This window comes from Belonocnema kinseyi, chromosome 6 (genome assembly GCF_010883055.1).
Source record: "Belonocnema kinseyi isolate 2016_QV_RU_SX_M_011 chromosome 6, B_treatae_v1, whole genome shotgun sequence".
Taxonomy (NCBI): Eukaryota; Metazoa; Arthropoda; class Insecta; order Hymenoptera; family Cynipidae; genus Belonocnema; species Belonocnema kinseyi.
The window spans coordinates 69,043,576-69,058,884 of NC_046662.1; the positions used below are offsets into that span (position 1 = coordinate 69,043,576).

At 26.5% G+C, this 15,309-nt stretch overlaps 1 protein-coding gene across 4 annotated transcripts in view; it reads right to left on the reverse strand.

The window, feature by feature from the left end:
- Positions 1–15,309, reverse strand: part of LOC117174267 (3-hydroxy-3-methylglutaryl-coenzyme A reductase) — a 116,929-nt gene that overhangs the window by 79,114 nt on the left and 22,506 nt on the right. For 2 of the 4 annotated variants that reach the window (XM_033363183.1, XM_033363184.1), the window contains exon 1: positions 2,167–2,479. The exons of the other annotated variants lie outside the window; for them this stretch is intronic. The gene's annotated coding sequence lies outside the window, so the exon portion shown is untranslated. Of the gene's footprint in view, positions 1–2,166; positions 2,480–15,309 lie in introns of those variants that run through there. 4 annotated transcript variants of the gene reach the window in all.

The following is a 15,309-nucleotide window of genomic DNA, read 5'->3' on the forward strand; positions in this document are numbered from 1 at the left end:
AGCATTTTCGATACCTGCGCCTTTTTGTATATAACTATTGTTCTTAACATAAATTAAGAAAAAAATTAAGAAAAAATCGATTTTCTGAATTGAGCATTTTTGATAATAAGAATAGTTATAAATAATAAGGCGCAGGTATCAAAGAGGCTACCCAAGATAATTATATTGTTTACGGTAAAGTTACGGATATAAAAAAAGGTAATCTCTAATAACTTGAAAGTTCTGGCTTTTAAGGAAGCGTATATGTATAAAAAATACATTGTTTATAAGGCCGTGAATAAATAATGGCCCATCGTACGAGAGAATTTCACGAGAGTGAAAAGTTTAATCATGTTTCAAGTATCAATAAAAAAAGTTGAGGTCAATTATGGTTATTGAGGGTCATTACTTATATCAATTGTCATAAACAATTAAGCAATAAATGTTATCAACAAAAAATTATGTCATTATTTATATAAATTGTTATAAACTATTTATCGAAAGAAATTACGAACAAAAAATTTGGTTATTAATGCTAGAGAAAGGTTTCGTAACAATTTGAAGCACTATTATGACACTGGTTGATCTGGATGATTGTTTATTAATAAATCAAGAGAAAACGATTCCTCCTGAAAACATCAACTTTTTAACAACAATTTAAGGAGAGTAATTTTCATTCGATCGGAATATTTCTTTTTACCTCAGAAATCTTTCCTGGATACAGACAGTCTACAAGTTTTAAATTTTGCTGAGCAATCGACTGTGAGGAATAAATAATGAAATTATTTTTAAAAATTCTTTAAACGCAATTTAAACAAATAGCTGCATTTTTAGCAAAAAATTAATTTTGAACAGAAGAGTTACTTTTCAAGCAAATAGTTTAACTTTCTATCAAAACAGTTAAATTTTTCTTAAAATGCATTCATTGTCAACCAAATGGTTGAATTTTCATACAATAAATATTAATTTTGAACCAAGAAGTTCATTTTTATCCGAATTGTCGAATTTTCTACGAATCACTAATCAGTCTAATTTTTTACCAAAATATTTGAATTTTCTACACTAGAAAAAAAAGGATTTGAAACAAAATAGTTAAAATTGCCACCAACGACATGAATTTTTAAGTAAAGTTATGAATTTTCAACTACGAAAATGATTTTTTTAACATAATGTAGTTCAACTTTTAAGCAAGTAATTATATTTTCAACCAGAAAGGACGTATTTTCAACAATATAGATTAACCCCCTACAGACATATTTTTTACCCAAAAAAAAATTAAGCGATGAATTTTTAAATCGAAAACAACACTTTTCAGCAAAAGAGTTGAATTTCCCAACCGAAAATATGAAATTTTAACTAAATACATTAATATTATAATATTATGTTATTCATTTCCACATTTATTATAGTTCATAATAAGTTGAAATATAGTTGATAGTATTTCTACCAAAATAGATTTCACTTTGGAATTAACCACAGTGGAACTCAACAAAAAAAGACAAATTTTCAACTAAATTAATTTAAAACAAAAATTAGGGGAATTTTCAATAAAAAAAAAAAACCCAAGATATTCGTATTCAGGGGCCTTTTTTACCTTTTGAAAAAGAGTAATCTCGGGGACCTATTAGTGCATACAAAAGTGCTCGTGACTACCGGATTATTTTGTTTTATTCTTATTATGCTGTTGTTAATAATTTTGAACCATTTAAATACGTTTTCGAGCCATTTTGACCAGAAGCCGTCAAACTAGACAATTACCAAAATATGTTGTGTATTTTTTATTTACTTAAACTAATGCTTATTTCTTTTTAAATTAAGATTTTATGAATTATCATCTTAGTACTTTTGATTTTTAAAATATAAAATCAAGCAAGTGAAAAAGTAACTTTATCTAGTAACTGTAACTAGTTACTCAAAAAGAAAAGTATTTCACTCAACCGGATTAAAAAATACCACTTAAAAGAAGTGTTAAGATCCTTACTTCTGTATTCCCAGCATCATTAGATAAAAATGGAGAGTGAAATCGAATTTACATTTGAAACGATTTGTTGCGGTTCATCGAAAAATGAAAGTGAAAATGCTGAGGCAAGAGAGCAATAAAAAAGAGAGGTAATTCTGGCGTAAAAAGGTGTAGAAAATGTGCGGTCATTGGAGGTTTGGCGAGTGAGACTTTCTTCATTTACATACCTATTATGTAAATCTTCAACCCGAAATATCCATCGACAAGAAACACGATTTTACAGACAGAGGCTGTCTCATGACCCAGGTGAGTGGATTTTAAACGGGAGTTTTCCCAATCTCTCTCGCAAATGTCGAGAAAAGCAATCGAAAAAAATTAATTTAAAAAATAATGTGCACTCCGATGAGGGAAAAGAAAAATGAGGAATCTGCGAGAGCAGTTCACTCTGTGATATTACTGAGGTGTTAAAAAAAAAAGCACTGAAGGACTTTTCTGATGATTGATTTAAAAAGTAATAATGATCGGACACGAACCGCTCGGTTGCGGAGTCGCGTCTCAACTGACTTTTCTGAGCCAGAGCACGTTTCGAGTCAGTCTCTTGATCCCACCGCGAAAGGCCGATCGTCAAGGTCCGGATGTGTTCGGTTTCTCACGTCTCACATCAGATTTAATTATTGATGAAAATGGGTTATTTGAATTTAAGGTACCTTCCTCGATCTCACGTAGAAACAAAAGAACAAAGTATGGGTGTCATTGCTTTAAAAGAAGTACATAAATCAGAGCACAGAATGGGCTTGGATTGAGTTCAACCCAAAAGGTACTTGCACCTCTCGTTTTCCTTCATCAATAATTTCAGTGATATCTCACTATTATTTCAAGGCCAAAAAGAATAATAATTCTAGAGGCAAAAAGGGGAAATATTGTAATTTTTTCACGAAATAGGTTACAAAATCGGAAAGATCAAACATTTCCATAAAACTGACTAACCTTCATCAATAGATTGCCGAACTAATAAATTGGAAGTCGTAGTTTCAAACAATTTTCTACCAAAATATTGTAATTTCCTAACAAAAAAAAAGGAATTTGAAACAAAATAGTTAAATTTTCAACCAGAGATGAATTTATAACTGATATTATAAATCTTTAAGGAAACGACTAAATTTTTAACAATGTAGTTCCACTTTTAACCAAGTAGTTAAATTTTAACCCAAAAATGACGAATTAAAAAAAAATCGCTGATTCTTGTATGGGAATTTTTTTACCAAAAGAGATGAATTTTGAAACCGAAAACAACACTTTTCAGCAATATAGTTGAATTTTTAAACCAAAGCTATCAATTTAAAATAAATATGTTCCTTATTTTCCAACCAACTAGTTGAATTTGTATTTGAAATTAAACACAGTTGAATTCAACTAAAAAAGACCAATTTTCAACAAAATAGCTGAATTCTCAACCAAATCATATTCATTTTCTGCCAAAATAGAATAACAAATTTCTACTATATTATTGAATTTTAAAACCAAAAAGACGAATTTTCTACAAAACAGTTTCATGTTTAAAACGAAAATCAGACTTTTGACCAAATTTTGACAACCACCATAAAATGTTCCTATTGAAATTTGAAAATAACAATTCTTTCCTAAAAATGAAAAGAAAAAAATTTCTTTTTTACACAAAAATAAAAAAGAGAAAAGAAAATGAGAATATATTTCATTTTCATTTTTCTTTTTTATGAAAAAATTGTTATCTTTTTCAAATTTCAAAAGGAACATTTTTTGCTGGTTTTCCAAATTTGGTCGTTTTAGATTCTCATTTAAATTTCTTTAATTTTACCAAAAAAGAAGAATTTACAATAAAAAAGCTGAATCCTCCAACAAAAGAGATTAATTTTCTACACATAACAGACTCATGAACATCTATTAATATGCGGTATGCAAAAAACAAAAAGTAATTTTAAAGTAACTAAAATTGAAGTTACTTTTTCAAATAGTAAAAAATGCCCTAAAAGTTACAATTAATGTAGCTTTTCAGCAACTTAGTTGTTAGCAACAAGTTTCTACCCAACACTAGTTAAAATGCTTTTTTTCTTTAACGTAACACCCATGTTTCCAAACATTCCTTATGAAAGAGTCGCAATTGTCATAAAAAACAATGGGATTTGATTAAAATTCGTAACAAAATTCCTAAGGGACATTTTCTTGATGCTATAAACCATGTTTTTTAATCGGTTTTTTTTTTAATTTAATAATTTTAATGAACAGAAATTTGGAACTCTCATTGAATCAGTCTTGTCTTCTATTTTAGCTGAACTAGTAACCAAGGTTTTCGAAAATGAAGTTTAAAAAAAAATGATTTTGGTCTTGAATGCTCTACAAGAAATGTAAATTAATCAGCACTTTATGGACATGCAAATAATTAAAATTTTTTAAAATGCATTTAACAGCATACAACCAAGATTACAATTTACTTTTGAAACAGAAACTAAAGAGGAATTAAATTTTCTTAATATAACTTTTTAATTAAAACTGACGAAAGACGCATTATCACAGTCTGATACAGAAAAAAGGATTTACTCGGAAAGAATACTTAATTTTCTCTCTAATCACTCTATTAAAATAAAAAGAAAGGAGTTACAAAGAAATTTGACAGAGAGATCTCTTAAATCATCAAATCCAGTTTTTCATAAAGAAAATATTGAACTACGCAAACAATTTTATTTTTTCTTGACCATTCTCGCTTTGATTTTATTGAAAACCATGTGGATAAAAGGATAAATTATGTATAAAAAACATTTTCATAGAGATCCTAGATATCATTCAGTCCTTTCAAAGTATAAAATTACACATGGTCATGACTTCAATTAGGATGATGTTAAAATCCCTTATCATGAGGGAAATAAGAGAATTCATGAAGATGTTATTTGTAAAGAGAGAGGGAACAAAGCTATTAATTTAAAAAAGAATCTCTTAAGATGGAACAAAGTATGACAGTTAAATATTGATTGAAATTAATTTCTTTTCCTTACTATGGGAGAAAGAATGTTTACATATTTTTATTGTCAGATTATATTTTAATTATTTTGATTACCATTATTTTTTTATTTTTCATGCCAGTAATTATCCTATAAATAATCCCACATGAGGTCTACATTGACCTCGAATCATGTTGATTACCTATTATTATAAAAAAGACAGAGAAAGAATAAGAAAAAAGTGAGTAGTTGGTTTTGGTTGACTTTTTCCTTTTTCTCTGTCTTTTTTCTTTGTTATTCATTTGTCTCTAATAAGCCGAAAAGGAGGTAGTTTTGAAAATTTAATTATGAATTGTGAATTTTTTTGATGGTCTGTTTTCTCAGCAGAAAATTATCCACTAGAAAGTAGATTTATTTCGATCTTAAATCAAATTTATTTTTCGATTTGAAAAAGAAAATACCATTTTTTTATACGAATTTGTATAGATTTTAAATAACGGTAAATTCACGGGGACATAACAAAATCCTAGAAAATATAGTTTTTTACATAAACTTTTATGCGTTTTAAATCGTCCTCATAATCAAGAATAGTTCCTCTTCGAAAAAAATCATGCTATATATGGGAAGATTGAAAAATTCCGAAAAATAAAATTCCCGACATAGTAAAATTCTCTGAAGAGAAAATATTCTAATTAAAAAATTTCCGAATAATAAACTAATAAACATTCTTGGCAAAAAATTGCCGCATATTTCCACTGATAATTATATGTTCACATGAATTGTTTAAACAGTTTTTATTCTTTTTAGCTCTTTTCTTATAAAATAGAGGTAGAAGGTTGCGGTCATTTCGAATTTTTCAATTTTTCAGTTAGACCGAGACAATAATCAATTAACTAAAATAGTTGTTTAAACTATTTATCATTAGTTATAATAATATTCTTTTAGAATAATGCTAGGAAGATTCAGTTTCTTCTACAATTTTCCACTTTTAGTCTACTTCCTAATTACATTGAGATAATAATTAATTAAACTTAACAAACATAGTAATTTAAACAATTTATTATTATTTTTAATAATATTCTCTCCGAATTATGCTAGAAAGTTCAGTTTCTTTCTGAAATATTCAACATTCTACCCACTTTTCATTTAGAGCGAAGTAACAATTAATACAATTTAACAAACATAATTGTATAAACATATAATTATTCATTATATATCTATCTTGTCCTATAGTAATGCAGATAGTTTGTGGCTTTTCGACAATTTTCTACTTTTTGTCAACTTTTCACTCAGAGCGAGGTAATAATTAATGCAATTTAACAAATACAATTGTTCAAACAAATTATTATTGTTCATAACTGTCTTCTCCTATAGTAATGCTACATAGTTGTGGTTTTTTATGAAATTTGTAACCTTTCGTCCAATTTTTACTTAGTGAGAAAATAATAAATGTAATTTGAAAATCATCATTATTTAAAAAAAACACATTGTTTATAAATATCTCCTTTCAGAGTAATGCTAGAAAGTTGCGGCTTTTTATGAAATTTTCAGCTTTTCTTTGACTTTTTATTTAGGAACAAATAATACATATTAATATTATTAATAATTTAAACAAAAATACTCTTAGTAACTTCTTTAGGAATATTTTACATTTAATAGGATCCATTTAAAAGATTTGGATAATTTTCAAATATCTTTTTTAATTCAGAAAAATATATTCACAAAAAAGAAGAGATTGTCCAAAAGTTGACTCTCTCTAATATTTATTTACTATTTACTTAAAAGTAAAAAGTCAAAGTAAAATAAAAAAAATTCAGAAAAAACCAGAACTTGCTAGCAATTATCTAAGAGAAGATAGTTATTAACAATAATGAATTGTTTAAAGAATGTATTACTGTTAGCTTCCATTAATTATTACATCAATAAGTGAAAAGGGGATAAAAAGTGAATTGAACAATGTCTATAAAAAATTGCACATTCACATCATTTTCTTTAATGGTCTCATTTTTTGAAAGGATTCAAATAAAAATATCTTACAATTACTTCGATTTCTCAATTTTTTAAATTTACAGCCAATTTTAATTATTCGAACAATTTGTCTAAACAAATATCTATTTTTACCCTTTTCCACAAATAAACCCAATTTTTTCACAGCATCAACCAAGAATATCTTACCATTTATTCGTTGCTGTCATACTTTCCAAAATGACAAAAAGTGTAAATTATTTCGATAACTTTTATAATTAAATGGCAATGTTTTATGTGTTTCTTTAGATATGTACCAGGAGTTCAGAACGTTCAAATGAACGAAACTTTTTTCGCGGATTTATTTGATCCAAAAATATCTTTGCAACTACGATTAAAATAATGAATTCGAAGTTTATTTTGTAATCTGTTATTTCCAATATAATTTGAATAAGTATTTCAGCACTGTTTCTAGCTTACAAAGCCATTTGTAAAAATATATTTCATTTGAACGTTTGGAGCTTCAAGCACATTCTTTAAATAGGTTTTTTAATATAACCAATCAAAAAAATTCATAAATAAATATAGGCAAAACCTCAAAATTTCAATATCTTCCACAGTAATGGTCTGACAATTAGTCTGGAAGATGTCGACATTATTAGGTTCTGCTTATATTTATTTATAAATAAAAATGTTTGCAGACGTAAAAAAAAGAAAACATTTTTTCCTTCTTAAAAAAAACTCAAGATATTATATAGATGTTTTGAAGAGTTACGGAGCTATTGGTTATATGATAAATAGATAATTTATTTATTAGGTACCACATATTGACGCCAATTAAACATGTGAATAATATATTCTATTAATTAATAATTATTTTAATATATTTTATTCTAAGCATAAATGTCTTTGGTTCTTTTTTTATCAAATAAAATTATAATAAACAATAGAAAAAATCAAAAACTCTCCACTAAAAAAATTGAAATAATGAACAAGTTTTACTGGTTACTACTAAACATAGATTAGTTTATAATAAATGTTTGAATAAATAAAAACGTTTATTAAAATTAAAAAAATTAGACAGGGAGTTATTAAAAAGACATTTATTTATAGTTTATTCTGCATTGTCAAGCTGCGTATTTGTTTACAAAGATTATTTACAAAACTGTAAAAGAGGAGCTATTCTTAACTTACTATAATCATATATTCAGCATCTGATTAGTGTAAAATACACCCCGAAAAATATTTTTCAAAAATGAAATTTTTAAATCTTCACTCTTATAAGAAATTTTATGGGGCTTATTTTTTTCTTCTTCGATCACTTCATCTATCTAGTTAATTGCAAGGGAACGAAAACTTTCAGCGGAAAAAATTATTATTAGGAAATAGGTTGCGTTTAAGATTTCGGATTATTCTGATTTTGAATTAAACTGTATGCAAGAAATGTGGATGAAAATTGAGAATTTTCGCAAAGAAAAACGAAACAAGGTATTTAATACTGCATAAGATTAAATGTACGTAAAGTAAATAAATTTCATAATTAAAAAAGTTATCCAACAGTAATTTATGTAAGCCAATCCAAAATTTAAATATTAATTAATATTTTCAGAAAAAGTCTGATGAATTTATTTTTTTCTTGTATAAAATCTAAAGGTCAATGTGGCACAAGGTTAAAGCGTAATATAAAAAAGCAGCAATTAATTAGAATTTAATCCGATGAAACATAAAAAATTGACTGAAAGGTGATCCTTAGATCAATCAGTAGAGTCGCACATGCACAATTGAGAAAAAATGATTTTTTTATTTAAAAACTAGAAGTTCATACGCGCTTCGCGCGCGAACCATTGCTTAACTTGCAATCATTTTATTTTTAAATGAAGTTTAATAAGATACCGCGATATTCAGTTTTGCTTTAATAACTTTTATTTGTGCACGGCGCTGCACGACTACCCTCTCAAGATGCACAATAAATTATTGTGCAACACTAAACTTTTTTATGCAAGTTTGGTTGTGTACTCGAATTTTGAAAACCCGGATAAACTCGGGAGATGGTTTTCTGCAGTTTTCATCTCATCTGGCAAAATGTTTAGACAACTGAGAGTAATTCGAATAATTTCATTTGTAGCCGCATTTTCATCAAATTGTACTAAAATTCGTATAGACTATTATGAAATAACTGGAAGAAATTACTAAATAGAAATAATTACTGAAACTAATGAAAATGAAAGTTTTTACCATCCTACAGTTTTAATTACTTTTTTAATTCTTATTAAATATATAGTGCATACATTTTCTTATAAAAACTAATTTGTTTAAAATGTTCAAATAGTTCAAAATCTAAAAAACAGTGAAGCTCTGAATTTGTTTATGAAATTTATTTTAATAATAAATAATTAGTGTAAATTTGCAAAGTGTCGTAGTAAAAAGTGATTGGAAATACATTCTTTGTTGATTCCGCAAACAAACTAAGCCTATTCTTCAAAAACTGCCCAAACTCTTAATTTACTCATGAAAGTAGTTTAAATAATAAAACATGTAAATTTAATGATTATAATTAATCGGAACGATGTTCTTAATTGAATTTGTAAAAAAAACTGACCCTTTCCTTTTTTAAATATACAATGTCTGAATTTTTTTATGAAAGTTCTTTAAATAATTAATAATTCTTGATAATTAAACAAATAACGTAGGAAAGATTCATTGCAAAAATAATCTTAGTTAACTTCGTAAAAAAATTGTGTTTACTGATTGAAAAATACCCTTACTCTCAATGTATTTATGAATATTGTTTGAATGAATAATAATCATTATAAATTTACAAGGTATGGTAGGAAATGATCATCGAAGGACATTCTTAGTCCATTCCGTAAACAAATTATGCGTCTCACTTCGAAAATATCCAAACTATAAATTTGTTGATCAAAATTTTTTAAATAATTAATAATTGTTAATTTCCAAAGCATCAGAGAAGAAAAATCATTGAAAAGATATTCTTAGTTAATTATGTTAGAAAATAGAGACTACTCGTAGAAAAGAAAACCAAACTCTTAATTTTTTAATTGAAATTGTTTCAATAATTAATAGTTCTTGTAAATTTACAAAGCAACGTTGAAAAGAATCATAGAATGGACCTTCCTAGTTGATTTCGAAAACAAATTTACTCGTAGGATAAAGGCCAAACTCTTAATTTTTAAGTTGAAATTCTTTAAATAAATAATAGTTCTTGTAAATTTACAAAGCAACATAGAAAAGAGTCATCTGACAGACATTCTCAGCTGACTCCGTTAAAAAATTGACTCGTATCAAAACGGTTAAACTCTTGCTTTTAAATTGAATTTGTTTAAATAATTAACAGTTTTTGTAAATTTACAAAGCAACATAGAAAAGAGTCATCCGATAGACATTCTTATTTGACTCCATAAAAAAGTGACTCTTAGGATAAAGGACAAACTTTTAATTTTTTAAGTAAAATTGTTTAAATAATTAATAGTTCTTGTAAGTTTGCAATGCAATATAAAAAAGAGTCACCGGATAGACATTGTTAGTTGACTCAACAAACACACTAACCCTTAGAAAAAGGTCACTTTTAGTTTTTTAATTAAAATCGTTTGAATAACTAATAGTTTATGTAAATTTGCATAGCAAAATAGAACAGTCATCGGATAGACATTCTTAGTTGATTCCGCAAACAAACTGGCTCGTTGAAAAAGGTCAGTTTTAATCTTATAAATAAAATTGTAGAAATAATTAATAGTTTATTTAAATTTGCAAAGCAATATACAAAATAAGTCATCGTATATACATTCTTGGTTGACTTCGAAAACAAATTGACTCGTAGGATAAAAGCCAAACTTTTAATTTTGTAATTAAAATTGTTTAAATAATTAATAGTTCTTGTAAATTTAAAAAGCAGAATAAAAAAGAGTGATTGTATAGACATTCTTACTTGGCTTCGTAAAAAAATTAACTCACAGAAAAGAGACAAACTCTTCTTTTTAAATTGGAATTATTTAAATGAATAACAGTTCTTGTAAATGTGCAAAGCAACACAGAAAAGAGCTATCCGGTGGACATTCTTAGTTGACTCCGTAAAATAATTGAATTTGTAGAAAAAAGGCCAAAGTCTGAATGTTTTATTTCAAATTCTTTAAATACTTAATAGTTCCTGTAAATTTGCAAAACAACATAGAAAAGAGTCATCGTATAAACATTCTTAGTTGATTTTGAAAACAATTTAACTCGTAGGATAAAGGCCAAACTTTTAATTTTTCAATTAAAATTGGTTAAATAATTATTAGTTCTTGTAAATTTGAAAAGCAGCATACAAAAGAGTTATCGTTTAGACATTTTTACTTGAATCCTTTAAACAATTGGCTTGTAAAAAAAAGAGCAAACTCTTAATTTTTTAATTAAAATTGGTTAAATAATTAACAGTTTTGTAAATTTACAAAGCAATATAGAAAAGAGTCATCGGATAAACACTCTTAGTTGGACTCCGCAAACGAAGTGGCTCTTAGAAAAAAGGTCAATTTTAGTTTTTTCATTAAAATTGTTTAAATAATTAACAGTTTGTGTGAATTTGCATAGGAAAATAGAAAATAGTCATCAGTTAAACATTCTTAGTTAACTTGATAAACAAACTTACTTTTGAGAAAAAAGGGCAAATTCTTAATTTTTCAATAAAAGTTGTTTCAATAATGAATGGTTCTTGTAGATTCACAAAGCAACATAGAAAAGAGTCATTGGCTAGACATTCTTAGTCCTTATTTTTAAATTAAAATGGTTTAAATAATTAAGATTTCTTGTATATTTACAAAGCAACATAATGAATTAAACGTATTCTTTAAAAAATAGCCATTTATGAAAATTGTTGAAATAATTACAATGTTTGAAGATTAAATAAATGTTTAAAAAAATAAATATGAGCTCCAATCGAATTCGGTACGATCGCTAGGAATGTTTACATCCATAATGTAAACAGATCCTCGAACATGCCTTGGCGTTTTAGAGCTAACTTTGAATGAAATGCAAGTCAAAATTGTACAATTCAAACTCTAGACTTGACTTGTATCTCTAGCATTTACCGCTGTCAAACGAATCACTCGGGAAGCGCACTTCGGCGGAAATGCCTTGGCTTCATAAGGGTGCTTTCATGCCTCTGCAAGCAGGCAGCCTGCATGCAGAAAACCCATGAGAATGAGAGAGATAGAAAATGGTCCATCTCTTGCACTCTTATGAGTTTTCTTCATGCAGGCTGCCTGCTTTACAGACATGGAAGCACCCAAATACGCAGCTCTGTTCTTAACCTAAAAATGATTCTAGATCGCATTTCGGTGCGCATGCGTTGACTTCATAAAAGATTCCCTTGATCTCGATTCTGATCTCGATTCTAAAGAATAGGCGGTGCGTTTAAATCCAACCAATAGGTGAAGAGATAATGTGGCTTCAGACTTCGAGATTATATCGCAACCTTTTTTTTATGATAGAAGGATAACGTACAGGCCATAAATTTAACCGATTTGGACAAGAAAAATTTTTAAAAAGCTCAAAAAATTTTCCATATGACGTTCCTGGTTCTCATAAATAATAGGAAAATTATTGATATCGCCTAAATTCCATATATTAACTTTATTTAAAATTCTTGCATCATGATTCATGATACACTGACCAAACAAACTTTTTATAAACTAATTATTTGTCGAACGTGAGTTTTCTATAATTTTGAATAATAAAGGTTTTTTAAATCATAATGGAATACATTTTAATGGAAAGAAAATTTCTCTGAAGATTATTGTTGTTGATATCATAAACAAATTTAATAAACTAATACATTTTTCCAGCATTGTACGAGAGAAAAAATCGTTTTTTTTCTATGCCAGTTTCTTTAGTTAGGAACTTCATGATAATTTCAGCAAAGTTCATAAAAATTTTATAAATTTTATGATTCTTTTAAACAAAATTAGTAACCAACTGCATTATTCAACAATTTGTCGGTGGAATTTTTTTTAATGCCAGTCCTTTCAATTCGAAACTTCAAGATAATTTCAGCTACAATCATAATTAGTTGATAAATTTAATGATTTTTTAAAAACAAAAATTAATTTAAAAAAGCATTATTTCAGGATTTGACGACGGAAAAACTCGTTTTTTCAATTCCAGTCCTTTTAATTGGGAACAATTTAGTTACTTAATACCGAGACATCTAGATAACAATTCCTTTTTTATATAATGTAAAATACGTTACACACATAATAAATTATAAAAATTTACAAAAAGAAACGCTCCAATTTTTACCATTCACAATTGAAGAATTTTCAAATGCATATCTATAAAATTGAATGAATTTCGATTTAAAATATTCAATATTGAACTATTTAATAAAAATCATTGAAAATTCTATCATTTTCTATTATAAACATTGAATATTGAATAGTCTTCAGTTGCGAATCTTAAAAATTGAAAACTCTTCAATTGCTAATCTTAAAACTGCAAAAATTTTCAATACTAAATTTTCGAAATTCAATCATTTTTAATTAAAACTGATAATTCTGATGGTTAATATTTGAAATTTTTTCAATTTGGAAGATTTAGAATTACAAAGTTTTGACATTTCATTTTCAGCATGGTCTAAATTTAAGAATTTTAATTTATAAATCATTAAAGTTGAAGAGTTTGCAAATCTTCAAGATAGGCCCATTTCCGAAAGATTTTCAATATTTCATGATTTCAAACTATAAACATGTAAAATTAAACAAGTTGGCGAATTTGCAATTGTAAATATCTTTAAAATGGATCAGTGTTGAAAATGGCAAACATAAAAAAGATTCAGAATCCCAGGATCAATCAGATAACTATTTTTTTATATTAAAGAATCCATTTAATTAACAAATACTTTTTATTTTAATGCAAAATTGAACTTAAGAAATATTTTTTATTTTATTTACTTACCGTTTAATCTGTCGGAATGATAGAAAAAATCAAAATACTAATATAAGTAAGCCCATATTGAATTCATTAATATGTTATTACAATTTTTTATTGTGATTTCTTAACTTTAAATAATACTATCATTTTGGAAACGTGGATTTTCGTTATGATTGATTTTTTTAAATATTACATAACCGTATCAACTTAGCCCAGGTGGAAATATTGTGTATATACATAGTGTAAAGTATTAAAAATAATATTCATTTGGTTTATACATTTTTTGTATAAAACAAAGGAATATTATATATAAAACTTCACACTATGTATAAACTATACATAATATTTTCGCCTGGGTAGCCCCCTTCGCTCACCTGTCTGTAATTGTTTTTTGTACTGTTGGGTTAACAAACATAATGAAACAAGAATTTTAAATTGAATTCGATTAAAATAAGAGGATTTTAATATGCAAAAATACAATGTTAAAAATTTGTTTATTGTTAAACACTTTAAAAGTTTAAAACGTAAAAATTCGTAAAAATAGAACGTTTCAAATTCAGCAATTTATAATTTCAAACATCAGGTAAACAATGTTAAGTTCAAAAGCCCTTAATTCAAGAATGCTGAATTAGAAGATTTTTTGAAACAAAACAATTTTAAATCGTATAATTCCAAATTAAATGATGCTAAATTGTATTATATGAAAATAAGAACATAAATAATTTGAAGTCTTAGAATGTAAACAATGTTTATTTTGAACCATTCAAAATTGAAAAATTCATTATTTAAGGAAATCAAAATTCAACAATTTAAATGATACTGCGGTTAAAATAAAGAATTAATTTTATTTAAAGTCTGAAAAATTCAAAAGTAATAAATTTCCTATTAAAGGCGTTCAGCATTAAACCGTATTCAATTTTGAAACTTTAAATATGAACAAGAATGATATAAATAATATAAATGAATAAAGGAAATAATTGTATTCATTGAAAGTCTTTTTATGAAAACTAAGTTAAATTCCTTTCAAGGCACGATTTCAATTTTATGATTTAATGTTAAAAGTTTTAATTTTAAAGTAAAGAAAACGAGAAAGCTAAATATAATTCTTGGAGTCTTCTATGAATTCCCATGGATTCTCCAAACATCCAAATGACAATTTACTTTTTCAAATCTAGTTGTTAAATTATCATCATTCTTACTTCTGTGGACTTAAGAGTACACTAGAATTATTTAAGAAGTGAGTTGTGATTTCCTAATCCCCAATTTTTATTCATAAGTGTAACTGTTTTTCAAAATTGATTAAATTCCGAAAAACAAAAGAAAAATGTTAAAATAAGGAATGAAATTTCTGTTCTATTGCTTTCGAAATTCAAATTAATTCCTAAAATTATGGTTAAATTATACATAAAGTAATATACCAGGTGTATACATATGAAACCGGTATTTTTTCAAGAAAAAAACACATTTATTTCAAGAGAATGATAACAAATATTTTATTCAAAGTATGCG